The following is a 27,589-nucleotide window of genomic DNA, read 5'->3' as shown; positions in this document are numbered from 1 at the left end:
TTTTACTGGTCATCCATGGCAAATACCTTTTGGATCAGCATAGACAGGAGCTGTTCTGCCAAATACGGTGTCTGTTGCTCAATCTCATGAATTTCACCTGTGGTTTTGAGGATCCACATATGCAAAAGACATTGGCCAAAATTGGAATTGGAAATAAGTTACCCCAGGAAAGCTGGGGGTAGTCGGATTTTTTAAGAACTTCCATTTAGATACTTACTGTGCTGTGGGGTCAGCTGGGAGAGTGCTATGGACTTGAGGTCTGGAGGGAAGGATGAACATGGGAGAAAAAAGATGGAATTTATGTGGTTGGGCTGGGCAGCCTGTGGCTGTCTTCCTGTTTATCTTTTAGCACTGGGGGCCCTTCATCTGGATGTAGGATTTCTTTGTCTGAGGTCCCCCATATAGAAGAGCATCCAGTGCCCACTTCCTCCTGCTCTCAGTCAGCTGGCTGTGGCCTCCAGCTCTGTATGAGCAGCTGAGCCAAAGGCTCAAATCCTTCCCTCTGTTCTAAAAACCTACCCACTGGAGAGGCATAGTAATTCTGTTATTAACCTTTTAATTTGGCCTTCTCCCTGGGAGGAAAGAATCTGCCTTGGAACAGATGTACTGCTCAGTTTTCCTCTGTTTTCATTTAGTTTGTTTTTTTTTAGTAACTAGAAAATCTGTGATATCATAATTCATTGTGCAAATGAGTGTGCTGCTATGCTGTATTCCTTTTGTCCCCAAGTTGGATGCTAAAGTTCATCCATCAAATCTCAGTGATGGTGAGGAGTCACTGTTTCCTAAGAGTATTGATTGTGTCTTGCCCCTCAAATCCAGGTGATCTTGACTCAAGAAGCTCCCAGCTCTGACTACATCTGTATTTTGTGGGGCCATTGGGGATGTTTCCCACCAGTGATTCCCACAAGGTCCTCAAGGCCATTGAGGTGCTTGGCTGCTCAAGGGTTTCTGTGCCCTGATTTGGCCCCTGTGCTGTCTGGTGCTCCGATTTCTTACCAAAGATGTATTTTAACAGTATTGTCATGGAAATCTGAGCTCTATACCACTCTTAGGGCATTTAAAAACAACCCTGTGTCTAGTTTTATTTTTTTTTTCCTAAGAAAGTGATTCCTATGTGATGGAGTTATTAATATTCTTGTTTTACTTATAAGGACAAAAGTCTTATGTCTTCCTTAAGAAATTGATATTAAAATCTATATGTTCCTAAAATATTTTATTTAGGTTATACTTCAGCAGAAAAGACTTTTTGAAAAATGTTACATTGTAATTAAATCAGCCACTTAAATTGCAGTGGTGTAACTGTGTTTAATTTGTCTGCTAATTGGTTGGTCAGAAAAATTCAAACTGCCCATTTATATTTCAGTGCAAAATTTTCAAGGATCTTTGAAGACTTACTTCCTAATCTTACTGTGGTGTGTTTGTGAATATGTATGTTTGGAAACACTGAACCTGATGTGCAAATTTACACTTGCTGAATATTGAATATGAAACAATCACGTAAATGTCAGGTAAATCTGTTAAGTAGCAGCTATCTGTGGGCCTACCATGCTGTGTTAAAACAATCCAGCAGTACATGAGGTTCGTGCTGCAGAGTTCAGGAGAATGGCTTTGTATCTCATTTCTGCTCTGACTCTCTCTGACAGACTGATAAAATTAGCAAGTGATGCGGAAAATTTTAACTGTAAATGAGTATTTTCAATATTTTCAATTCAAAGATGCTGACCACATCTGTGAGGCTGATCTGGGCACTGGGACCCACAGTCAAGGAACAGCTCATATGAGTGTGTCTGTGTTACTGTGACTTACTCAAAATACTAGATCCTTTGATTTAGGATCCCTATTCCTGCAATTAGGGCTGCCAAATTGCTTTTCTGCGAAAGCAGCTAATCTCAGTAATCTCATAATCCCATACATCTGTGTGTTAACACAGATGCATTCCAGGAGAACTAGGCTGGATGTGCATATGTATCACAGTGGCAGTTACACCTTTGAGTATGGTATAGTGCAGCTTGGTCATAACCATGCCTCTTTGTGAAATGAGCAGCTTCTAAAATTAACCTAAAAATAATCTTTTGAGGGAAGGCATCTGAAGTTAATGTGTAGCTAGTAATTCTCCTATGCTTTTTGAAAATCTGTGTGGTTTTAGTTCCCAATTTTGTCTTTGTCATTCTTTGATAATCTTTATTTTGTAAATAAAGGAAATATTATTTTCTTTCATAAAAAATCGTCATATAGTCCTGGAATATTTAACAATGAATAGAATTGAAGTAATTTTATTACTCTCTTTGACATTAATGCGAGATGTTCATTATATAGGTTGTGTCTCTGTACATTTAGGTATATATGAATCACTCCTTTCATCTCACTTGCAGGAAAAGAAGATGCTTCGGACAAAAGTGGACCAGCTTGACATTTTGGGATCTCAGGCTCAGTGGTAGGTTGACCTTGGCTGGCTTCCAGATGCCCACCCCAGCTGCTCTGTGTCTCTTTCTCGAAGGCATAATGTAGAAAAAAAGATGGAAAATCTCATGGGTTATATAAGACAGAAAGGTCACTTAATTACCATCATGAGCAAAACAGGCTTGATGTGGGAAAATTTAATTTATTGCCAGTTAAAACAGAGCTGGATACAGAGATGGGCAGTGAGATGCAAAGACACCTCCCCTCTGTACTGGAACCAGCAATGTCCAGCTGAGGGTAGCCTCTGGCCTCCTCTCACAGAGACCACAGGAACTGCTGGGCAGCCTCATTCCCTGGTCCCTAATGAGCTCTCTCCTGGTAAGGGAAGGAGTCAAGCAGTGGCAGGGCTAAGAAAGGGGAGTTGTGGGAAAACTAGGTTCCACAGGTTGCTCTCCATGGCCTAGATTAGAGGAGCATCAGGCAACTTCTCAGCTGAGGCTGAGCACCATCAGTGATCTTGTCTGCTGCTTCCCTGTACATGCATTAGCCTAAGGATGGCTGCAGAAATACCTACTTGACCTTGGAAAATTTGCTGGGTTTCTATAGCGTCGCTGTATGGCATCTGTCTGTATGTGACTTTGTTGCAGTAGAAAAAGTAGAAGGTATAATCTCCTACTGCCATGGGTCTATCATCCATAATGGCTCAGATCCCTTGGTGTTCCTTGTCTAGTTCTATAAACAGCACAGAGCATGCACAGGGTCCTGTAAGCAGTCTGTCTGAGAGATTTTACCGCTCACACAGTTGTAGTGTCTCCTGGACAGGTTCAGTGAAGCACATAAGTACATGTTTAATTTTAAGCACATGTTTAAGTCCTATTAGTATTTATGGGAGTACAATGTGGACTTATATTTAGGTACTTGCCTAAAAATGATTTATTGAAGAGTGATAAATTTAAGCCTACACTTAAGAGCTTTGCCCATTGAGAGAGTGGAATATTTACATTTGCTCCAAACACATGTTTGAGTCATTAGGACTTGTGATATATAAGTGTGATTCGCTACGTTTTTGTTGTCTTGCAGTTGGTTAAGGAGAGACCAAGATGCACAAGTACACTTGATTGGTGGATTCTCTTTAAAGACAGTTCATTAAAAAATAAAAAGAAAGTGATTTCTTGTACAGCAACCTAGATAAAAGCCGATGGGTTTTACTTTCATTCCTTTGTCTCTTTAAATGTGGATATTGGGTCCAGGTCCACATATGGTCCATAGAGAGAGCAGGCTGCTGGGCTCTCTGCCTCAGGGAAGCCTCCACTCTGAGTTCTGCCTTGGAGCTTGCAGGTACTGTAACCATTTTGAAGGTTTTGTGGCTTTTGATTTGCTTGCTTCTTTTTTTCACTTTCTTTCACCCTTCTATTTTGTCTGAATTTATGTGCACAGAAATGCTAGCAATGAGTTACGGCTGTGAGTGTATGTGCAGAAAAGCTGTGGCACACAGTTGCCTAATGGGAAACAGTTGGCTTTGCTCTGCTGTGTTGCAGTGCACTTACTGGAGGAGGTAAATACTTGGGAAATTAGAGTTTGTGTGCCTTCTTGGGAGAAATGGAGCTTCTTAACACATTTTTACTAGCTGGAGAAGTTTTATTGCAGGTTTCAGGAGAGTTCTATGCTCTTCAGTGCCTCTCTGCTTCTAGTTCACTGTTTTATTGAAAATTTAAGCTGTTTCATAGGTTTTTGGGTTGTTTCTTTTTCAGAAAAAGCCCAGCTCTTGGAGGCAAGTAGCAAGGGCTGAGTCACAGCTCTCATTGTGTAAAATAGGCATGTTCCAGAGCTTAGTATTTCAGGAAAAAACCCAGTTAAAATGTAAGTTAATGAATCTTTTCAAAACTGGCCCTTCAAAAGTTACTGTAAAAGAGAAACCAAGTTATGCTCCTACCTTGTGATTTCTTTAAAGGTTTCTTTCATGATCTGAGGTTCCCACTCATGATTTATCCTGAATACTTGGGGTTTGGCAGTACCCTTGCTGCTTAGGACCAGAGGCATTTGGTATACTATTTGCTTCTGTTGATTCTGAGAAGTTTAAAATATATGTTCAGTTTAATGGTGCAAGCAGCTATTGGCTTTCTGGAAGGCTTCCACAGCAAACTGGGTCTCTGAATGTGCACATGTGCCCCCAAAGCCTCCTCATACAGCCCCGATCTGTGAGAGTAATGCATGCAGGAACTCTGGGCTGCCAGAAAAGCAGATATTCACCAGCATTACCATAAACCATATTTGCATATCAATCATTCATACTTGAAAGCAGGGGTTAGTAACCCTTTCTTTCTGAGATGGCATGTTCCGCTATGTGTTCTGCCACTATGGCTTTGATCTGTAGAAAAGCATGTTTACTTTTTAACCACAAAACAGTAGTTCTCTTTTAATTGGGATGTGTAGCTCTGCTACAGGGTAACTAAACAAGTGAAAAACATTGGAAAAGAAGACTTAATATTTTCAGAGGAGTGTTGTCTTTTATTATGAAGAAAAATGTGCTATTTAAAGATGCAGGCTACTTAATATCTAGATGGGTCTCCATCATCTCAGGTGTGTTTTCTTTTACTTAATTGGCAAAATCAAAAAGTCTGAGCTCATTGCTTGGAAGCATTAGGACCATACAGAGTAGAGTTGCTAAATGTGTGCATATCTGCCTCATTTTGTCTAAGGAAGCACCTTTGGCAAAGCTAGCATTGCTTCCTGAAAAAAAGTTGTAAACTAGATTTATTTTGCTTGTGGCATCTGTTTGTAAGAGGCTTTACAAGCCTTTACAGGCTTTGCAGGCCAGTTGATGTGACCTACCTTTGCTCAGGAAACCGGTAGCTACTGAAATTGAGGACACCATAAGTAGGCAGTGTTGTTCATGGCATTGGGTTTGTGATCCTGGGACATGACAGGTACTCCAAACTGCTGTCTCTATGTGACCTCAGGCACATGTCCTGACCTCTGCTTGTCTTATTTGCCCAGCTGTAAAATTGGGTAAAGCAGGAGCTCTTTGAAAACTAGGTGATGTACTTGCGCTGAGCTTTCCTGGTTAAAAGAAGGAATCCTTAACATTTTTTTCTTAAACTGTGTTTGGTGTGCAAGTGTATTTGGGCAGTTTCTCCTGTTCATTTGAGGCTGAAGGTAGCGTAGATGAATGAGGTCATCATATGAAAATCACCTACCAGAGGCTCTCCGCAAGTTCACAAGGGAAGATGTGAAGGCCTGATTTAGTGTGGTGGGTCAAAATCTCTTCAGGGTAGATAAAGGGTGTTTTAGTAAAGAAAACCCTGAAAGAATCAAAGAGAAGAATCCATCACAAGCCTATAGCGAGCTGATCTGAATTTTTAGCGAATTTGCCTGGATTATGTTTACACCCCACTTTTTTTTTTAAATTTCTTTTTTAATACATAGCTTGTAGGCATGAGCAGTCCCATAAACAGGAAGCCCTGTGTGTCTCTTGGAGACAGACCTCAGAAAGGGATTTCAAATTTCTTGCATGAGGCCACATTGTATCAGCTTAGAGTTTTCTTTAAGACTTGGATATGAAATTGTTCGCGTGTGTGTTTCTAAAATAAAGAATAGGATTAAAGAAAAGTTTAATCAAGTTTCACAAATGTCATCACCATCACAGCTTGAATGCGGTTAGCTATATATAGGCACAGATGTTACCATCTCGCAGTATTCTGTTGTCGCTGGAAGCAATGAATTGTCTTGTAAGTTTAGTACCAGTAACTGAAAAATTGCTTAGCAAACAGCTCTGAAAATAGCCCTCACTGCTGGGCACACCCCATCAAGAATGTTTGTTGCAGCTGTGAAATGCACAGGGAAACTAGATTGAAATTTCTCAACTCATTTGGTTTGGCATCATCATCTTCTGTGCTGTTGGGATGTGTATGGTATGTTACTCCTGATATAACACTGCACTGTTCCTTTGGTTTCAATGTATTTCAGTGTTATGAAAGTGATGCTCAGAGTGTCTGTTTCTGGGTTTTTATTAGTACAGAAGTAAAAGATTTAAAGATCATTAATTAGTAACCAAGTTCATCCATTAATTTTGGAATTAGTACAGATTGTACTAAAGTAATACAGCACTGTAAGCAAAAAAAATGTATTTCTGGATGAGAGTGAAAAGGCTCTGCACAAAAATAAATACATAAGCCACAAGAAGACCCCAGACACCACAGCAGATCCCCACAAGACTCAAGGCACTTATAGTCTGACTCATAGAGCGGGGCTTCTGTTCTACACAATGGGCTTGTTTTTACTTTCACCTGTTTAATTTCACACCTTGCAGGTCAGACAAATCTCTTAATTTGGCACCTGCTTTCTGCTTCAAGGGCAATTAATCCTCTGCTGCTGGACATACTGGCTCCATAACAGTAGGACCACCCTGTGTGATGATGGTTGCCTCCAGAGCAGCCTCCTTATGCATACTGCCTTTAAGCCCCTGACAGCGCACGCTGCTGTCTTCTGAGTGATCTCAAAAGTGCGGTAGTCCATATGCTGGAGCCATGGGCTCCCTTCCAGGCTCCCTCCCTGGCCTTCCCAGCCCTCCTTTCTGGAGGCTGGGGAGGGCAGATCTGTAAGGGCGCTGGGCTGGGCTGGCGGTGCTAGGCTCAAGCCAGGATGCACCAGCAGCCTGAGCTGGGTCACACACTGCATGTTGTGACATGGCTCCTGTTTTGAAGACCATAGAGATATTGTCAGTTTTGGAGAGAGCTAGATATCATCATTTTAACTGACTTTGAAGTAGAGAGGACCCTCACCTCTCTCTCTTAAACTATGTTGTTACATGTCACTTAAGATCATTTTCCAGTTACATCTTTAAATATATTACTATACGCTTACTATGGTTACAGAAATGAAGGATATATTCTTCAAAACTATAAATGCCTGTGTCTATATAGGTTAATATATCTGAACATCATGTGTACTTCTATTTTTTTTCTACAAAATTAAAATCTTCTTCCAGAAAATTCTTGCTATTTTTATTAATCTCTAATGATGAATAAAAGCATATATTTTAAAATCCTCTCCTTTATAAGGCAGGAAATTGTATTTGCTTTTGTTCATTGCTAGCACCAATCTATTCTGATAGATCTGTGACACAGATAGAAAGCAGAAGCATCTTGAGTACTGACTTCTACATTTATTTTCTCAAAGCAGAGGGCAAAGAAGCTAAACATTTAAAATGCATGGATTCCTCTGAAAGCTTTAAACTATTAGGGCACATGCACGGCAACTTTGCACACAGATTGCCCCCAAAGTAAGTCTTGATTTTAGGACTAAGCCAAGCTGGCATGCAAGAGCAGTTGCTGTTGATCTTTTATACTAATTTTGGATTAATTGTGATCTACAGCACTGCGTAAACATGCTAACCTAGTACTTCAGCTTCACCACAGCTAAACATTAATCCTTCTTAATGCTCTAAGTCAACTTTTAGTCCTTAGCAGAATTTACCTTAATCTCTGGCTAGGAAGCTAACTGATTTACAAAACATAATCCAAGAGCTCCAGAATCTTAAGGAAAATATGCAGAGAAGCAATTCATCTATGCAGAATAATATGCTTCCCTGGTACCCTTCCTAAGGAAGTACTGGGAGTATTTCTTCAAAGATATCAAGGCCTATAGTATAAAGGTATCTTTCTTTTTTAAAGATAAAATACATATATAAATTCAGTTCACCACATAGATTTTCTTATCTTTCTCACATCCATTTATTTATGTTACTGATTGTTATGTTATGAAATGTTAATTTGGATGCACTTTTATATGCGACATACATTACTCAATATAGACAAACAAGTCCGTGGTGCTGAAATATTTGAATTTTATAATCTTTACCTCAATTTTGTGTAGCATTTTAGTCACACTAAAAATTGGATCATTCAAGAGACCTTTAGCGATAATTTGGAGAGCTGTGGTTATTTTGTGTTGTTTTTGGAGATGGGTATTGGATAGCTGGGGAGTATCTGGGGAGTAGCTTTATGGCTAGGAGTATCTGAGGAAGCCACACATTGAGAGGATGTTTTGCAACAGAACTGGGAGAACTCCTGGATGAGGGCCAGTTAATACTCCAAACTGCCATCACCCAAAATGTCAAGAGTCAAAAAGGGAAGGGTGCAGAGTTGCATACAAAGAATGAGGAAGAGCTCAACTTGATCTTCATAAGACTCTAATAGATATATATTATGCATTTCAAAGGCTGGGCTGTTCTGGTGCCTGTCTACTTACTAAAAATCAGAATTGTCTTCAGTCCTTACTGAGAGCCTCTGCTCTGGCACATCAGTGTCTGGAACTGATTGATTGCTTTTCACTGTGCTTTCAAGCCTCAAATTCCTCCATCATCTTTATTTGCTTGTATACTTATTTTCCTCAGTCATCTGATGTTTTTTCCCTGGGTTCATTTCCTATCTCGACTACTTTATCTGCATCACAGAATATGAGCTTTTGCTAAAAAAACAAGGAGCTGGATCTGTGCTGAGGAGGCTGGGGAAGAAGGTGTAGTGACAGCTAACCCCTCACCCCCACTTAGTAAAGCATTACCAAAATAAATGAGGCATGTTCATGCTTTATGAATATCTCCTTAGAACCTGAAGAATAAATTTTTGCTGTGCGCTATTTTGTACTTGACAGCTTTAATTCCACTCCAGATTTCAGCCCTCCAGAAATCAACAGCGAGAATCCGGTTTTCACTGAGATTTGTATAAAATTTGGATTTTCCACAGTAAATTTCAAGGCAATTTTTGGGGTGTGGAGTAGGGACTGCTCTGTCCAGAGTGATGTGGATCAGGGGGGTGTAATTTGTGATTCTGTCTGGTTGAGGTTCAAGCAGCCTGAAGACTGCTCTGCAATATTCCTGCTGAGTGAGTCATATCCCTTCAGGGAACAAGGCACAGTGCAAGGCAACCTCTGCTCCAGCTCAGCACCTGTGTGGTGGCTGCAGGAAGGTGTTGGGAGAGCGTCACCAGCCAGCCATCAGGAGGGTGCTGGACTGGGAGTCCCAGCAGCAGGGCCTGTATGAGTAGCTGTTTAACACATGCCAGCGAGCAGCAGGAAGGGTGCTGGCTACAGGAGCTGCCCCTCGGGGTTCAGGTTACTGAACTAAGCTGGCCATGGCCAGGAGCTATATTTAGGTCTGGAATCTGTACCAGTGTGGTAGAAAGCTCATGTACACACCATCCTCAGGTAACCCCTCTGCCCTTTGCCCTGAGAAAGCCTCCTGACTGCTTTTCAGGGTCCAGCAGTGAGCAGCTCTCCTCCCATGTGGGCAAAGTACATGGATAATTCACCTCTTAAATCACCTCTTTACAAGCTATGCTCCCCAGAGGGAGGCTCTCAAAAAGCCCCTCGAAAGCTGCCTGTCAGTGGCCCCAGCACACCTTGTCCCTTACGGCTCTGAGCAAAGAGAGGTTCCCATGGACCCTCTGTGCCCCTCCATCACCCCCTGCACAGCTTCAGGGAGGGCAGCCACTGGCTGACACCTTCCCAACAGGTGCAAGGAGGTAGCAAGAAGCAGAAAAGAGCTGTAATTCTCTGCCTTTAAATCCAAAGGGGGAATGAGGGTGTCTCAGGGATTTTGATTTAACTGAATGCAAAACTTCAGACCACTTATTTCAGTCAGTTTGTGATACATTTTAGTGCTTTGACACAGATGTGCTACTCTCTATTCTCCTCGTTGACTGAGTTTCCAGAAAGGCTAAGGAGTAGGATTTTCTGTAAAATTCTATAAAATCTGGGGTGATATAAGTATTTAAAATACATGTATGTTGTGTCACAGCAGCATCTTCCTTGTGTCCTATATTTACACTTGGCTTTAGCCTGTTCTCTGGTTGGCTAGCACACCTTTCAGGAAAGGAAAAACACATCATTTTAGGGAAATTCCCTTAAGGCTGAGCACAAATGGACTTGGATTCTTTTAACTATATCTGCTTGTCTTAAAATTGTGTAAAATGCATGCTGATAATTCACAATTCTGTTTTTACCAAAGCTCTAAGTTTTCAAACAAAGGAAACCAGATTGTTAAAGTTCAAGATTTGATAAGTTGCTCTCTTAATGTTTTGGGCTCTTACCCAAAATGTTGCAACTTTGACATAAAATTGGCAGGAGAGTAATCCATTTCCAAAACGGTGTCTTGAATTCATTCATTTTTCAAAAGAGGTTTCTGCCCTACATTTGCCTGTTCACACTCATTAAGATTTAAAAATAGTAGTAATCTGATTTTGTTGCTTTTGTAATTTTTTTTCACCCTTTAGAAGCTGGGCCAAGCACTCAATTTCTAAACAGAGAAAATATTTATCTGCAGGGCAGATATGCACATTGGAGAGAATGGGTCTTAAAATGCATTGCTTTAGAAAATGAAGCTGTATTTAAAAGTTATCAAAATTATATGATTTACAGATAATTTATGGGAATTTTTTTTTTTTTATTATAATATTTGGAACTTTTTGCACTCCTGATGGAATCACCTGGCATGACTTGTATGGCACAGATGACTTCATTCACTCATCCCAAATTACTGAAATAGATTTTGGAAGAGACCTCGTTCAGCCTTTGGAAGGGAGATATGATGCCTAAAACTGGCAGGTGTCAGGATCAGGTGTTTAGATAGACAAATTCTTTCTTTCTTGAACAGAAGCTCAAGTTGGGAGACATTGCGTGAAGCCAGACAGGGAGAAAATTACTCTCCCTGGTCCTAGAAATAGGAGACATTCAGGGGGAAAGGTAGGTCTGGGAAACAGGTGCATTGAATAAAAGGAGTCTGAGAAGAAATTTCATCCCTGTATGCTTCCAGGTTTTTTTTTTTTTTGTCTGGAAAGTGATTTTGTTTCATGTGTGGATCCAAGGAGAGCCTGGAAATTCAGGATACCTCAAAGCAACAAGGCCTTTTTGCTTAACAACTGCCTGATTTATTTCTGGAAACATTACTTGTGCTTATATTTGACTGCTGAAATTCATTAATTGTATCACTTATTGCACTAATTTATGTTCTCCAAGACCCGAGGAACCCACAGCATGTTAAATGCTCACATGGCTCCAATGATTGGGATGACTGAAGGGTTGTTTATTTTCCCCTCTTGGGTTTGTGTTGCAGTTGTCACGCTGTTTGCCAACCCTAACCAATTTCTGTGTGCTGCTGCTCACACGAATTCAGAGCCCTTTGAAGGAAGGAGGGCAGAGATGACATTTAGGAGATTATGGACTTGTTTGAGAATTGGAGGTGTTTTATGACTCCATGAGCACTTTAACCTGAGCGAAACTAAAAGCTCACTGCTAAGAAAGGCTTATTTAGGCTTCCTAGCAAGGATGCTACTTAGTAATGAACTTGGTTTTGTTTTAATTCAATTGGAGCTTCTTAGCCTGAGAAGTGCCAAGTGAGGCCCCACAAGCTTTCCTTCCTCCACATTAAGTGACCCTTGAGAAGAGGTGCAGAAATGGATCTGACTCCTGCCACCTCATAATCTTGGTAGCTGCAAATCCTTTCGTCATGTGCTGGAAGGTTTATCAGAAACAGCATGGAAGTTCAGGTTCTTTTAATAGATACTTGTTATTGAGACAACATAATCAGCCATAATGATTTTTTTTTCTTTTTTCTTTCACCTTTCTTAGGACCACTGATGACCCTATAATAAACCATGTTATCTTTGGTATTTTTTGGTAACTAAGCTAGGCCACCTTGGGACATTTGATTTTTTGTTATGCGAGTGCAAAAACTTGCGTACAGTACAATGCAAAAAACCCCCAAAAATTTTTTTTCTACAACTTCATTAATGTTTCTAGGCCATGTTTCTTCAAGCTGTTTAAAGGGTTAGGACCCTGAATGGTTATTAATTACATTGTATTTTCTTTTGAGTTTTCACAGGTGACAAATCTTGTCCCTTAAACGAAATACAGTAAATAATCATACCTAAAAGTATGCCTGTAACATATAAATCTTGATCATAATGTCACTTCAGAACTGGAAGTTGCTAGGAAATAAACCCTTTGCCTGTACCTGTATGCTGAGGTACAGCATACATAACCCACAGGGAATGGCTGCTTAAGGAGGAGAAAGAATAGTCAGTACCTTTTTGACAGACAAATGCATTTTATGATGTATAGCCCAGCTTGGTATAATCATGTTGATGTGCAGATCACATGGTGGATGGAAAAGGGTGACATGTGAGTTGCAGAAGCAGATGTAAGTGCCTGATCTGTTGTGCATCTGCAAGCCTTTATGTCATCTTCCCAAAGTCCTTCCATGTCAATAGGTATTGCTAAATGTCACTCCTTAAAGGGATTTTGTCATATTTGTATTTCTGACATTAAATACATGATTTAAAACATGGTTTTAAAATCTTATTTTTTGCCATTTAAGATTACATTTAATTCTTTAAGAATACATTTAATTAATATTCTTGAATATGAGAATATTACCTCTGCAAATAGTGATCTTTCCCTTCTTTAAGAAATGTTTTAAAATGCAAAAAAAGCAGAAGTATTTTCTTCCTTAAAATGAAAACATATATGAAAGGAATATTTACTGTTTAAACTTGTTTTGGTAATGTCTATATTTTAGGACTAAATGCTGTTAGCAATAATAGTGTAAAGTTTTTTTCTTTTTTTGTGATAACAGTAGTCCAGAGTGGTGGGAGGAAGACACATCAAGGAATAATGTAAAATATTCAATATTTTCTAACTTAAGCAGAAACATTGAGGTCATCCAACCTCTGTTTTATTTGATTTGAAGGTAGTTTCACTATGAAACTCTTACTGCAGTTGTTTGTGAAAATACTTTGTCACTATATTGGTGTTCCCAGGAAGGTTTATTTGCTGTGATAGTCATAGCAACAAACTTCAAGGAAGATCAAATACAAAAAGCATTTAAAAATGGCAAATACATGTGACAAATAGGCTCCAGTGTGTAGTGCTAGAACACACCACTGCTTGAGAGGTTGTGAGGCTAGTAATCAGTTTTGTTTGAAAAGGTCTTTTATTTATACAGAATCCAGACATGTACATCCAGTTACATGTCAGATACATGCCAATTGTGTAACTGGCATTCTTCTATTTTAGGTTAGTTCCAGTGAAAATAAGTTGAATAAATTACATAGTAAATAGTCTATAATATTTAGTTTTACATATACATACAGATGGATAAAAATATGTGTATACACAAGCAATTTGCTATGATTAGCTGACAAGCTGAGGCATGATACAACACTTAATAATGTCTAGTAAACCTCTAAATGATGTCAGTGTATCACAGAGCTCTTTTCATGATATTATCAGCAGTCATTAAAGTTATTTATTGCTGTCATCATGCATTTCTGTAGCCCTTGGCAACTTGGCAGAAAATGCATTGCTATCACAGCTGATGATAGATTCAGTTTCAGATTTTGGATATGACAATCTGAACATATTAATGATATTTTTATGCTTATTGGCAAACTTCTTCCCAAGGCATGCTGTATTTAAAATACAAAATATAAAAATAAATAAAGCATTTATGCATATTTCACATTGCCTGTTAACAGAATCTACTCTTTAATAAAGAATGATTAATGTGCAGATTTTGGGGTGGCCTGTTGAGAGGAAAAACTTCACTATCTCTGTTTTACAGATACAGGAAAATGAGAGGCAGAGACATTTGCACATCATGTTAGCTGAGGGGAGACAGCATTCTGAAAGAGGAGTGCTCCACGCTCTTAGGGTACAGCTGCTGGTGCTGCTGCTCCATCCTACACCTGCACACACTGCTTTGAGGGCAACACCTGTGCTAACTCTCCTATTTGCTAAAATTACGGTGTTAGGCAGTTGAATTGCTGCAAACCTATTCCAGCATTAAACCATGATTGTTTTTCAGGAAACACATAGTATTTATTCAGAAAATCTGTTTAATGAAGGGAGAAAAGAGAGATGAATAAATCCTTTTTTTCCACAAGTGTGTAGCTCAGACTAGTTGGCTAAACAGGATGATTTCAGCTTGGTGTGCAGTATGAAGGCTGTAGTTCTTCCACAGCAGCATTTATTCCTGAGGATTCTTAAAATATTTCAATATTTAGCAATAAGTTAACAATTATACATGTTTAAATGAAAAAAGAAAGAAGAAGGAAACACACACATCATTTAATTCATTTCAGATTCTTGGTTTTTCATTTTTTTGGGTATTTTTTGTTGTTGTTTGCTTGTTAGGGTTTTTTGTTTGTTTGTTTTTACTGTGGTTGTTTTTGCTGGGTTTTGTTGGATATTTTTTCTTTTTTTTTTTTTTTTTCTCTTTTAGTCCTCTCTGGTGGGATTAGTATACAGCTTTTAAAGTTTGCTATTTTTGGACATACTGCTGTGGGGAGACACTGGTGTCTAAATATATTCCCCCCGATAAATTTTTTCTTTCACCCTGTCTACAGGGCAGGGGCAGGTGCCTTGTTAACACTGCAGCAGTCATCGTGTATAGAAATGATATGGCAAAGATGTGGCCGTGATGTATTTGCAGAGTTTGGTTCCTGCAAGAGACAGGAGCTATGAAATGCCTGAGGAGAGCCCAAGTTCAAATAGAGTTAGGTATTTTCACCTGTCATTATGTTCTGCAGGGCTTTCAACCTCAAATTTCTTCCTCCCTCGTGCTGTGGGTCTGGTTGGTGCTGCAGGGGCAGGCACGGGCAGGGGCATGTCAGGGAGATGGGCATGTGCTGTGAGTTGGAAATGTGAAGGGTCTCCAAACAGTAAAGCAAAGAGCAGGTCAAAATCTGAAGTGCAGTTCCACAGCCCTACCAAATCATTTGGCTTGATTTATGCTAAATAAAAGTGTAATTTATGCTCGAGCAACATGCTCATCTACTTAGAATAAATACAAATTATTCTGGCTTCTGAGTTTTGACATAGTTTTTGAAGTTTCCTAAAAGTTATTATGATCAGATGAACTTAATTACAGGGTACTTTACATATACTCATCTGGTAAATGTCATACAACAGACAGTCAAAGGGAAGGTATGCAGGATTTTCAGTCTCCCTCTTGTTATGCTCCTTTGTGTTGCCACTTGAGCTTCAAGCATGCCAGTCTGTTCCCCTGTAAGAAAAAGAACAATCCCTCTGCCTCTCCCTTGCCCCCTCCTCTCCCCTTGCAAAATCCCCCCAAAAAACATGCAAAACTCAGACTGTTGCCTGTTCAGAAAGGGAATGTCTGCCAGTTCACAAAAATAACCTGCCTGGAGAAATCATGGGAGTGGGCAGAGCATCACCTCTCCACTGCTTACTCCAGCAGTAGCAGGGAGCCTCTCCCTTGTGTGGCAAGGATGCAGTGTGCATCTCCCATCTTGCAGTGGCAGTTTAGCTGCCTCTCAATGCCTGGGGAAGAGAAAAGGGCTGGGATGGGACATGTCTGAGAAATCAAAGGCTCTTGCAGCAAGCTTGGCTGGACTCCCACCCTGACAGCACAGCCATGGTCTCTGCCTGGAACATGCTGGCCATAGAATGTGAAGCAATCTCTTCTGAGGTGTGCTTGGCTCTTCCCAGGGATACCTCCTTTACAATGTTGTTCCAACACCTACCTTACTCTTTTCACTGTGACTCAGTAAACTTTGTGTTGGAACTTCTAAGAACTTAGTATTTAAGCAGATTTTTTTTTCCCTTTGCACAGAGTGTAGTTCAGCGTGTGCAGCATCTTGCTGCTTCAGACTGGTGGAAAGGTGGCCAAGTGATTTCTTTAGAACTGAGTCAGTGCAATTTCCAGTGATACTGTATACATTAGCACTGATAAGGGCATCCTTTAATCTATAGGGTCATCTCTTCCTACTGTGGTAAAATAGTTTCAGTGTGTGTAAAGTAAGTTTGAGTTCCTTCATACAAACAGGGTCTGCCAGTCACGTAGGGGTGTGTGCATATATAAATATATTTAAAGATACAAGGTTAAACTTCTAAAGGCATGCACCACCCAATACTAACATGTTCATATTTCTTTTCCAAGTGATGTCACACGAGGTATAGCGGTACATTTTTCTCCTCTTGCAGTATCTAATAACTAATTGTTATTAAAGTTTTACTATGTATTTATTCACTACACTATGCTACAGACTATAATTGGAACTGTATTTTTAGGTTAGAATAAGCATCATCTGGAACACACTGAACAAACTGATTCTAAAAGAATGTTCCAGAAAACAACTGCTAAATGACCACTGTTCTACACTGTAGAAGTGTCAGCACTCACAGGAAGAGTAATTGTTTTCTTGGAAAAGTTCTGCAACTGAGACAACACTGATAATAAATTTTTTTGCTGGCTTTCACAGAAAGCTGTTCTCAGGTAGCAATGTGCAATGCTCTTTCTCTTGGAATGTTTTATCAGACTCCTCATGGACAGTCTTGCTTTTTCTTTAATATTTTTTTTCTTTTTTTTTCAATTTTAAATTAAAAAGCATCCTGACTAAATTGTGCCATCTAGATAATAAGTAACAAGTGGCTCTAATACATCTGCTGTCATGCTTTTTATTTACAGTGTATGCAGAAATTAAGGGGGGAGGGAAACAAATCTGGAGTGAATTTCCATCACCCATAATGGTTTTTGCTAAGAAAACAGTCTTTCAATGTAAACAACATCTGTATTTTTCATGTTGTCTTTCTAAATAATAGTTCTGTAAATAACTTGCCCCCACAGTAAGGCAACAGTTAGATTCCTTCATCTCTTAGTCATCCAGGGCTCTGTGCAGAATGCAGACTTCTAGCATATTTAAACATACATCTCTCAGACTTTTGATATCTTTTCCTCACGGCAGGATTTCAAAAGGTGGATGACTGCAAAATGCACTTTCATTCTCTGTGTTAGTGCTTTAACATTAGCCTGACTTTAATAGGCTGGGATGATTTCAGCTTATAAATCTTCAACTGGAGGATAAAGTTCAAGTAGATAAAATCAAACAGATGTTGGTGGGAGGATTTCTTCATGACCCATAAAAGTGCTATCATCAAAGCCTAGAATCATTTGTTTTGAATTATTACATTGTTATCAAAAGGACTGTAGCAGTCTGTTTGTTGAGAAATTGGATCTGTTTATCTGAAAACAGAACAAAGATGCCATGCTAAGACGTCCCTGGGAAAGTGTGGGTTAGCTGATGGCTGACACGGTAGGGTAGCTGTGAGACATTTTGATTGACAGCTGTCTAAATAACTGCAAGGCCTGGAAGCTCCTGCATATGATCATATTATTGAAAATGGCATCTGATTAAATTTTTAAGTGATGCTTTTTAGAACTAAATATATTTTTCCTTTTTTTTTTTTGTGCAAATGAAGGTTTTTAAAATATTTTATTCCTTTTATTTTTTTGTAACACAGTGGCAAAACAAGGTTTACCTTTCAGTAGTAATTTGAAGTCATGACTGAAAAGTGTTGAAGACTTTACTGAAGTGACATTTCATGCTTTTACTTAGACTTAAGCACTGTGCTGTTAAACAAGTTGCACCTGCATAAATGAAAAAAATGTGCTCTTTTATTACTCACTGAACAACCTTTACTCTTTTACTCATAATTTATTTTTTAGAAAATTGGCACATTAGGGACATATGTACCAGTGTTTGGAGTGAATCTAAGACCAATGCTCAGATTTAAGTGGCCCACATGTAGAAGCATGAGAAAATAACTTTTAAAATCCTGCAGCTACTATGTATGTTCCCCTGTGTGTGTGTGTATGCATACACAGCACAGCTCAAGTTTCACAGACAACAAGGGCTTTATAAGTGCCTTCCCTTTCCTTCAGAAAACTGCTGACTAAAAACTGAAACTCATCAGGAAAATATTCTGCCTCATATATGAATATTCTATAGGAGGACTTGAACCTTGCCCTGGAGTCCTCAGTGCAGCATCTCCTGATCCTCAGTGCAGGAACGGGGTGCAGCATCTCATGATCCTGCAAAGATACCCTTCTTCACTGTGACTCTTTCAGGGACACAGCTTCAGTGTGGAAGCACCAGATTTTGAGTTTTCTTTGGTGGGTGTTAGACCTGACTGTGAGAGTAAATGCTGTGAACTGGACAAAGAAACAGTCTCCACTTGAGGCCACAGTAAGAGGTTCAGCCCCATCTCCACTGGAAGCCACAGAAGTGTGCAGAGAAGAGGGAGAATAGTTTTCCTTAAGTTTTCTTCCAGAAGAAGAAATTTTTCAGAGAAGAAATACTCAGAATATTTGCAAAGTTTTTCTATTTTCCAAGTAAAAGTCATAATAATGCCCAAAAGAAAGGCGTAGATGCGAGCCAATGCCTAACACTGCAGTCTTCAGATTTTCCCATTTGCTTTCACTGGTTGGATACCTTCACCTAGGTGATTTGTTGGTGATTTAGGGTCTTCTTCGTGTTGTGCACAGAGGTTGCAGTGCACCTGGCCAACTGTGACATGAGGTGTGCCCAGGGAAAGGGTTAGGTCATGAACAGGCATAGGGAAAATGTATGCAAAAACCAGGCTTTTCCTAGGAGACTGCCTTCTCTGTTTCCATGGAGGTTCAAAGTCATGCATAAAACTTTCTTGAGCCTAATGTTTTTGAAGTCAGTTCTCAACTGGAAGAAGGCAAGCCTATGGGAATTGCATGCTATGACATTTCTTGGTCTTATTGCAGTAAGATGCCTTGGCTTAGTGTGCTTTTAAATTACTTTCATCTTCCTACATATTTCAGTTGTGACAGTGACTGCGGTTCTGTTAATGCTGCATCTGATAAAAAACAGGGACAATGAGTTTGCTGAGATACTTTGTGACCATGTAAGATTTAGCAGAATTCTTCCTTGAATTCAATCCCTATGTTTAAATCTCCAGATAATCTTGAACTCTAATTTGCTAAGATTATTATCAAGATACTTAAGCATATTGGAGATTATTTTAGTGTTAATAAGTAGTAGCATTTATATATTTGTATTTTGTTTTTCTTTTTTTTTTAAAGAAAAACAATTTTCTTTTGGAATATATGCTCAGCTTTGATTCAGAAAGCTTAGTTTTAGAGTTGCAGCCTTGTTTTGAAGGAAATTTGCAGGCAGAGCTTGGCCCAATCCTGCAGCGGTTTTGCAGTCTGCTATGTCTGTATAAAGTTTGCCAGTCTTCAGAAACAGCTTAAAGCAGTCCAGTGGGGAAGTCATGTATGACACATTGTTGATTTTACTCTAAGTGTAGAGAGAAATTGTTCTCCCTTTAGTTTAATATTTCAAAATTCCACTTTTTTCTCTGCTTTTGCTAAGACTGAAAACTTACTATGTGTAAAATTCTAAGTCCTCATGGCCTATTTCATTACCACTATGAATGCAAGCTCTTTCTAACAGCCAGTGAGTCCAAAGAAAGCACAACATTTGCCTAGTGGTGGCCCCTTCAGAAATGAGTAGGTGAGGGAGAGAAGGTTGGGAGCAGTTTCTGATGAGTGGGGTGGGGAGATGATGGAGGTGGGTGGAGAAGCTTGTTGAGATCCAGGATGCACACAGAACCCTGTAGCAGCTCTTCTTGAGACTTGATTTATTGGAGCCAGGAAAAGATATGGGAAGAGCCTCTCTTGAGACAAATTTGGGTAATGTTTTGGAGCATGTCAAGTAGGTCTTCCTGGTGTTGAGGAACCAGCTAGCTGGCCAAGACCTGGACATAAGCACATTTTGAATGGTGAGTGAGGCAAACCTTTGAGGAGCTCTAAATTTTTGAGGAGCTTCAAATTTTGACAATTTTCTAAGTGCTGCTCTGACAGTGAGGGAAAGTGGTGTTACATCTTCTCTCCATATGGTTACTAAAACGTCAAGATGCAAAGCAAGACTGCTGTACCCTCCTTTGTGGCAAGGGCTCCTTCATAGAGATGAGTCGGGCAATAGTTGGTTATTGAAGTTTATGTGGAAACTAATGTGACCAAAAAGCAAACTCATTCTACTTTGTGATCTTTCACATTCTGAAAATGTGTTATAGGAGAATATAAAATCAGTTATTGCAAATTGTATTTGAATGCATTGTTTTCTCTGAGGTACTGAACTTGCTGATGATGCACATGCTTTTGTGCTGAGGAGCTTTTAACAAAAAGCTGACGTATGAAGCAGAGATGATCAGAAAATATTTATAATGCCTAACCTCCTTGTGGCTGAAGATGCTTTCCTACTTGCATTGCCAAGTCTAGTAAATTACTACAATTGAGAGAGCCACTTCTTTATAGCTTATAAAAAACCATAAGTTTACAGCTTTTGTTGAAAAGGAATCTTGAAAAAGCATTTTCAACCAAGGCAAAAACACCGCACACTGTGCAAGCAGTTGAGGACTGTTTACTCTGTCCTGAGAGTGCAGAGCTTAGTCTCCAAGACTTTCCTCAGTTGAAATTCAGCCTCAGTCCTCATATCAATGATCAAAGTCATGTGTTTTTTTACCAGAAAACAGGTAAAATTTCCAGAATTTTTGGTTAATTTGGAATGTAGAGACTGAATTTTGCCTTTGTTTGCTTAGGAAATCAGTTCCTTAGGAAATCCATGGTTGGGAAGCATGGGTTGGTTTTTTTCACTTGCAATGTATTAGTGGTGTAAGAGAGCTGGAAGGCAGTCACGCCACTTGACTTTTCTCTCTTTGTTCCTAAGCTGTGTGTTCTAGTTGTCTTCTGATGCTGAGGTAAGATGAGAAGTTATTCTGTGGAAAATTCTCCCTGAGAAAGCAGACATACACATGATACTTCTAGGAGTCTGGGTTTTGGGGAAGACACACATGGGATCTGACTGTTTTAAGGCCCAAGATAAAAAATTAGTTGTCTGGGGACAAGGTGAAGGTGAGGGAAGGAATGCTGTTAAAGAATGTTGTGGCCTGAAGGGGAAAAGGCCGGAGGAATAAGTGATTGTAAACTGATGAGTTTCCTTTATCTAATCACCCTCTCTTAGTCCTTAAGGATCTCTCTCCTCAAACTAAGTGGTGCTATGCCTCAAAAGCAAGTAAAAAGCCTAGAAGAAACCAAGTGGCCCTGTATTCTTAAGCCCAGAATTAATAACCTATTTTATAGATATTCACCTTGTGTTGCTATCAATAGTACATAGTAAAGCTCTAGGACTTGAAATTACTCTTTTACGAGGCACCATTCTGTTATACATGTGCTATGTGAAGCACCGACTGCACGGTCTTGCTGTGGTATTTTGCCACTTTCACTGTTTTCATTGTGAAAAGATGAAGGGACATCTTGAGAAACCACGGAAATTATTCATAATGTCTGTTTTGGGCTTTCAGGTTTTCCCCACATTGAGTTTGTTCAAAAGATCAGAGAGCAACATAATGGGAGCATATGCAGAAATGCAGAGCTTATGAAACTCCCTTCCTCCCTCCCTTTCAGGCAACACACTGTTCTTGTTCTCTGTTGAAAAGGGTCTAACAGTAGGTATTTTCTGTCTGACACATACGCAGTGTCAGTTGCTAATAGACAGCTGTGAGTAGCTCTTATCTAAATAATAAAATTAGAATAGAATATTTCAGCTGGAAGAGACATAAAATAATAGTCTAGTCCAACTGCCTGAGAGACAAAAGACACCTAACCTCAGTGAACATTAAACAACTTGCCTATAATGAGCTGCCCCTCATGCTTTTGTACATTAAAATACAGATTATTTTTGAATGCTGCATTAGTACAGTACCCTTTCAGAGGTCTTCAAAGCTCTGTGAATTGTGAAGGCAATAAGTAGGTTAAAATAAAAGACAAGTTGTTGGTGCTGGCAGTTGCCAGGGATCAGGTGTCAAGAAAATGAAATCTGAGCAAACTTGCAGCTAATTTCAAAGCAGAAAAAGAAATCTCTAAATGATCTTACAAGGGGCAGAGTGTTCTCAGAATTTATTTCCTCTGTGCATCAGTCTCCCCTCTGCCCCCAACTTCCTGTGCTAGTCTTGAGAAGAGGCTGATGGCGCTTTGTGAGTTTTTGGTAAGTCTCAGTTGTGTGATGGGAAGAAGAGCTAGGAGTGCTACTGTGAGGAATTTTCTTCATGAAGAGTGTTGCTTAGGTGAGGATGTATTGAAGGGTATTTTTACCCTGTTTGGTTGATTTCTTCTTCCCCTGAATATGAAGTCAAAAGAAGTCAACTTTTGAATATATGCAAAATCAGTGATTAAGGAGGCTGGCCATGGAAAGATATACCTTATTCAAGCGTAATTCAAGGAACTGTTCAGAAGACTGTTCTGCTGTGCACTATGGTAGACCTTTATGATGATCCTTAAATGAGGAATTAATCTGTGGCATTTTAGAGAGAAAAAAGGGCGAAATGTGCAAGATCTCAAAGGAGAAGGATAAAAATAGTGTATGTTAACTTATATAAGTGTGTGTTTATCAAGTGTTAAGATGTGCAAAGTTAATGAACTTACTCAAGTAAATGAAGAATAGAACCAGGGCAGCCTTTGTGGGAAATTTTTCAAATGACTCCTGAGAAGCTTGGAGAGAAAATTGCTGTAATGAAACTAGTGGAGGACAAATGAAATGGAATACAAGAAATTGAGTTCCTCAGTGAGACTGGAGAATGGGTAGACAATGGGTTACAATAAAAGGAACTTGTTATCTTTCACTTGGACTATAATCGCAAAGCACTAATTCGCAATCGCAAAGCAAACTTGGTAGCTGGAAATCCCCTAACAAGACTTTGTAAGCTTTATGCAAGAGAAAAAAACTAAACCAAATAGCAGGAAAACAACTCACTTGGTGTGATACTGTGTCACAAACAAAATCATGCCTGGCATTCAAAAATGGCATTCAGAATGTCAAAGAAAATTTTACACAGCTGGAGATTTCAGGTAATAGCACTAAGAAGTCATTAAATCTGCAGCAACTGATTTTTATAGTAGCCTCATAAATTAAATGACACCATATTCAAAGTACACAACGCACTACAGCTTTGCGTCTGAAACTTCTGAAAAAAACCCAGTATTTTTTTCTAAAAGCCTGGGATGCTTCCAGATATCCTAGCCTTCAAAACAGAGAATAATTCTTCAGTCTCTCAAGCATCTGTCTTGGAGAGTAAGTAAAAAATTGCTGTGTCTGTGCTAGATAAAAAGAGACAGTGGCATTGCTAAAGGGCCAGTGTTGTAAAAGTTTGATATCTGTACTAATAGCCATGGAGAAGACATTTTACGTTTGGATAGATCTGAGCAAGTGACTTGTTAGAGTTCTCCAACCAAACACCTACACTTGAATAAATATTATCCAGCTTACTTAAAATAAAATTCTCTATACTTGGTGCCAAATGTTAATGGTAAAGAAAGCAGTTACCAAATCACACTCTGAACATTGGCAGAGAAATGAACATTCTATGTGGGATGAAACCTTCAGCAGAAAGATCCTATTGCCACCCATAAGGCTCACAAACAGGCATAAGTAGCAGCACCAAGGGTGATGACATTCTGATGTGTAGGTGCCGAGACAGTAGGATAGAAGCTGTGGCATGTCACGCTCACAGCCTCATATGTTTGCTAGCAAAATCCAGGGGAGTAATTCTAGAATTGAAATAAAATAATGAAATTGTGACTGACTGTAGGTTCATGTGTGGAACAGTTCTGACCTCCTAAGAGCTAAAACCTGACCTCCAAAAGGTAAAAGCAATACAGGAAAGCCTACTACTAAAGATATTAAATCAGTTCAGAGATTATTAGGGTTTATAAACTCAGACTGAATTTTTTTTCTAATAGGTCTCAGATGTGTGCGAATTCCTGTGGCAACTGCTAGGCCAAGACTCATACTGGAAGCAAGTCCCTTCGTATGACATGCTGTACCCCATGTGCTAATGGCTGATGACCACATACACCAGGTTTATCTTTTAGTTAATTCTCTTTACAAGTAGGAAGATAACAGACATTTCTGATGTTTTTGTTGTGTTTTTTTTTTTTAATTAAGCCCATGTTCTTAATTTCCATCAGCAATGGCAATAAATGCTCTGCAGTATGCCTGCCCTTTCTACTGTGCAGAGGAGCCTTGCATTTGGTGTGGCAGTGGCATATTTCACCTGCCAAAGTGCAGGTGGAGGAGCCCAGTAACCAGTGGGTAGTCAGAGGCTCAGGCTAAGCCCAGCGTACAGGCATGCTACTCGCCCCAGCATTTCTTTGCTGACTCCACTGTTGCTCTCATTACAAGATCCCTGCTGCTAAAGAGGGGACATGTGTGCTATTAGGGTTGTTGAAGTGAGGGTGAGGTGAAGAGAGGCCTTTCTGACAAAATGACCTTTCAGGTGGCCTTTCTGATAAAAATAATTGTGCTTGTATTTTGAGTGAGGAAGAATGGCAATTCCTGCAGGTAATGGTAGAGTTTTCTATAATGTCATGTCAGATGTTTGATTCTTTCCTGTCCTCGTTCTCCCTTGCTGATAGGTGAAGCAGAGGAGGGTGGTGAGGTAGAGTGAGAGTTAGAATTTTTCTGTGCTGGTGTTGCAAGTGTACATGTTTTAGTGAGGGATCAGTGGTAAGGTAGGCACAAGTAAAACTACTCAGGGATTACAGCATCATGGCTGTTCTCTTCAGTGCTACCTGGCTCTACGGCAGGTCAGTGACAGTAAAAAACTGAGGACATGGAACAAATGCTCAGAGCAAATTGAACCAGTTTCAAAAAATCCCCCAAAAATGCTGTAAGTGGTGGGTAACCTGTGAGCCGGAGGATTGCTTAAAACTCAGTGACTGTAGCTTCATGTATGAAACAGTTCTGACCTCCTAAGAATGAATATTTTCTCTTTTTAAATAGTTCTCTGGCTTTAATAGGTGCTGAGTATTGAAGTACTCTCCCTGCTTCCCTCTCTACTGTCATATTGGAAGTTTCCCTGTTCAGGTAGAGCAAGGGAAATTACTTGAGGATGTCTTGATTTTTGTTAGAGACTAGCAGATGCCAAACCCTTGTTCCCCCAGTGCCTCAACCTGGTGGCTGCCCATGGAGGGAGCCATGGGCTGAATATGCTCCTTGTTGGGGTTTGATGCGTGAAGTCAAATGGGTGGTGGCCCAGTCAGGCCACCAAGGCCTTCTCCTCTGGCAGCTCCCCATCTCTACCACAGCCACAGCTACCTCAGATCTCCCTGCCATACTTCAAACAGATGATGGGGAATTGCCTCCATGGAAAACAGAATTGCCACTGTAGAGCGGCCCTCACACAGAGGGCTTTGGGGAGCCACAAGACACAGGAGTGACAGGTTTGAGCTTTTTTCCAAGATTAGACTAATTTACCAAATGCACATAAGTTGTTAAGTTTTTAAGGTTTTTGGGGTCATATTGGAAAGCTGGATTTTGGATGGTGTTTTTATGAAACGAAGGCAGGAGGCTTTCAGGGGACTTGCCAGCTCTTGAGTCTCCTGTTTCCCCTTGCTAGAGGCCCAGCCTTTTTCCCCTGCAAGTCCCAGATCTGTTGTAACTGCTTCATTAAGCTGCTGTGTGTCACAGTGGTGACTCCACAAATTTAAATTGGCTGGTTTTGTCCACAGGGGTGTGAAAGGGAAGGAACTGGAGAACCAGCTCTGCAGCTGTATTTTCCACGTGCTGAGTGGGGGATGATATAAACAAAATGCTTTTCCTTCGGGGTTTTGGCAGCTCTCACCCAATCTGTCGGAGAAATGGTTATGACTGCTTCTCTGCTCTCAGATGAGGCTGTTGAAAACTTACAGTCTCTCTGGGAATTTCGGCTTCTTTCCATGGACTAGTAATAAAATCCAGTTTTATGTTATGTTTAATTGCAGACGATTTCAAGTGTTAAGAAATCTCTCTTGGCAGATGTAAAAAGATAGGGGGAAAGACCCAAAACAAACCAAATGCATCCCTCCTGCCCTTTTTTTTGGTAAAACCTAAAATACTTGTTCTTTTTGACAATATCTACAGTTTTTACATTACTTGACTGGCTGTTCTAAGAAGCTGCTTACAGCAGATATTTGCTACAACTTACATCACAAATTTTTTTCTGTTGCTTGCTTTGCTTAGTTTCTAAACAAATATTTTTCTTAAGTTATATTCATTTAGCCTGAATTATTAATTTAAGTAGTTTTATTTCTGCTATTAACAAAATTGGCTTATAACCTGTGTTTTTGTAATGCCTTTTAGTTAAATTGCAATTGCAACAAGTGACAGATATATGTTAGAAAAAGCCCTTAGGTGGAGAGCAATTAAATACAAATTCGTACCAGACAAGAATTAATGCAGCATCAGCACCATATTAGAAGTGATTAAATGAAGCAAAATTAATAAAATTTGACTTTTTTCAATCCCCCTAACCTGTTTATTTTTTAAAAAAAGTACACCACTTTAAAAATATTTCTGAATGAGATTTTGTTTCAGAAGGTAAGAAAGAAATATCATAAAGGATAGAAAGTAAATATCATAAAAATCATAGATGATCAAGAGGGTATTCATGCATAGTAATGGTTGTGGGTTTTCGTAAAATGTCTACTTTTCCCTGAGATGTTGTATCTCTGGATATTCACAGTTTCAAGGTTTTTTTTTATGTCTAGATGCAGCTTTCATAACTACAGAGCTGGTCATCCAGATAGGAAGCAGAAATAGCAAGTAAACAGCAAATGTTTTTGAACAGGTGGCTGAAATGAAGTGAACATGGAGAATAAATATGTGATAATTACAGCTGGTTACAGATAGCTTTTTGTCTGATATCACATTGAGGATAATAATGCTAAAGTGACATTCTTTATTGAATAAACTGCTCACTGGAAATATTTCTTCTGCCTGTTCAATGAAATATAATTTAACAAGTGTTTTAGAAGAAAATTTGCTTCATGCTACTGTCAAACATATTACATTCAATGAACTTGATTAGAGTTTTGATGACAAGGTATCAGTGGAAGTGGTAGCTTGGGCTTTGAATAGCAGAACATTCCAGGAAAGGTGGATCTATCCTGAAACTGATATAATTTGGCAACTGACTGCATAATATGGCTTTGAGACTTATAGCCTCATGACAGATATTATATTGTGGGTGAGACTAGAATGTCAGGATGTCTATTCTGGGAAGTGCTCAAGATAAAAGAGGAGCTGGATAGTGTAATGGTAAATTGGAATAAGGAACTATGCTTTATTTTAGAATTTTCTGCTAGTTTTTACTCCTGGACATAACTCTCTGTCCTATTTTTTGTGTGGCTTTTGTTTTGACAAATAATCATATTGCAATTGTAGATCACAACCAATAAGGTTAAAACAATTACATTAGTGATTCATTTTTAGAGGAGTATTTTCAGCTAAAGAAGCATCAGGCAGTGGTATGGTAAAAGTACACA

The 27,589-nt window shown here is 39.4% G+C and overlaps 1 long non-coding RNA gene across 1 annotated transcript; it reads left to right on the top strand.

Annotated features, from left to right (window-relative positions):
• The first annotated feature begins 1,388 nt into the window (after positions 1-1,388).
• LOC148184167 (uncharacterized) lies at positions 1,389-24,134 on the top strand. The gene is made up of 3 exons (XR_015772769.1): positions 1,389-1,508; positions 2,373-2,434; positions 24,026-24,134. It is a non-coding gene; the product is annotated as an uncharacterized LOC148184167 (long non-coding RNA).
• The last annotated feature ends 3,455 nt before the right edge of the window (positions 24,135-27,589 follow it).

The sequence above is a fragment of the Pseudopodoces humilis genome, chromosome 6 (genome assembly GCF_049639895.1).
Source record: "Pseudopodoces humilis isolate 2021_Gansu_Grassland_sample_001 chromosome 6, ASM4963989v1, whole genome shotgun sequence".
Lineage (NCBI taxonomy): Eukaryota > Metazoa > Chordata > Aves > Passeriformes > Paridae > Pseudopodoces > Pseudopodoces humilis.
Note: the sequence above shows the minus strand (reverse complement) of the source record. Positions and strands in the feature narration are given on the sequence as shown.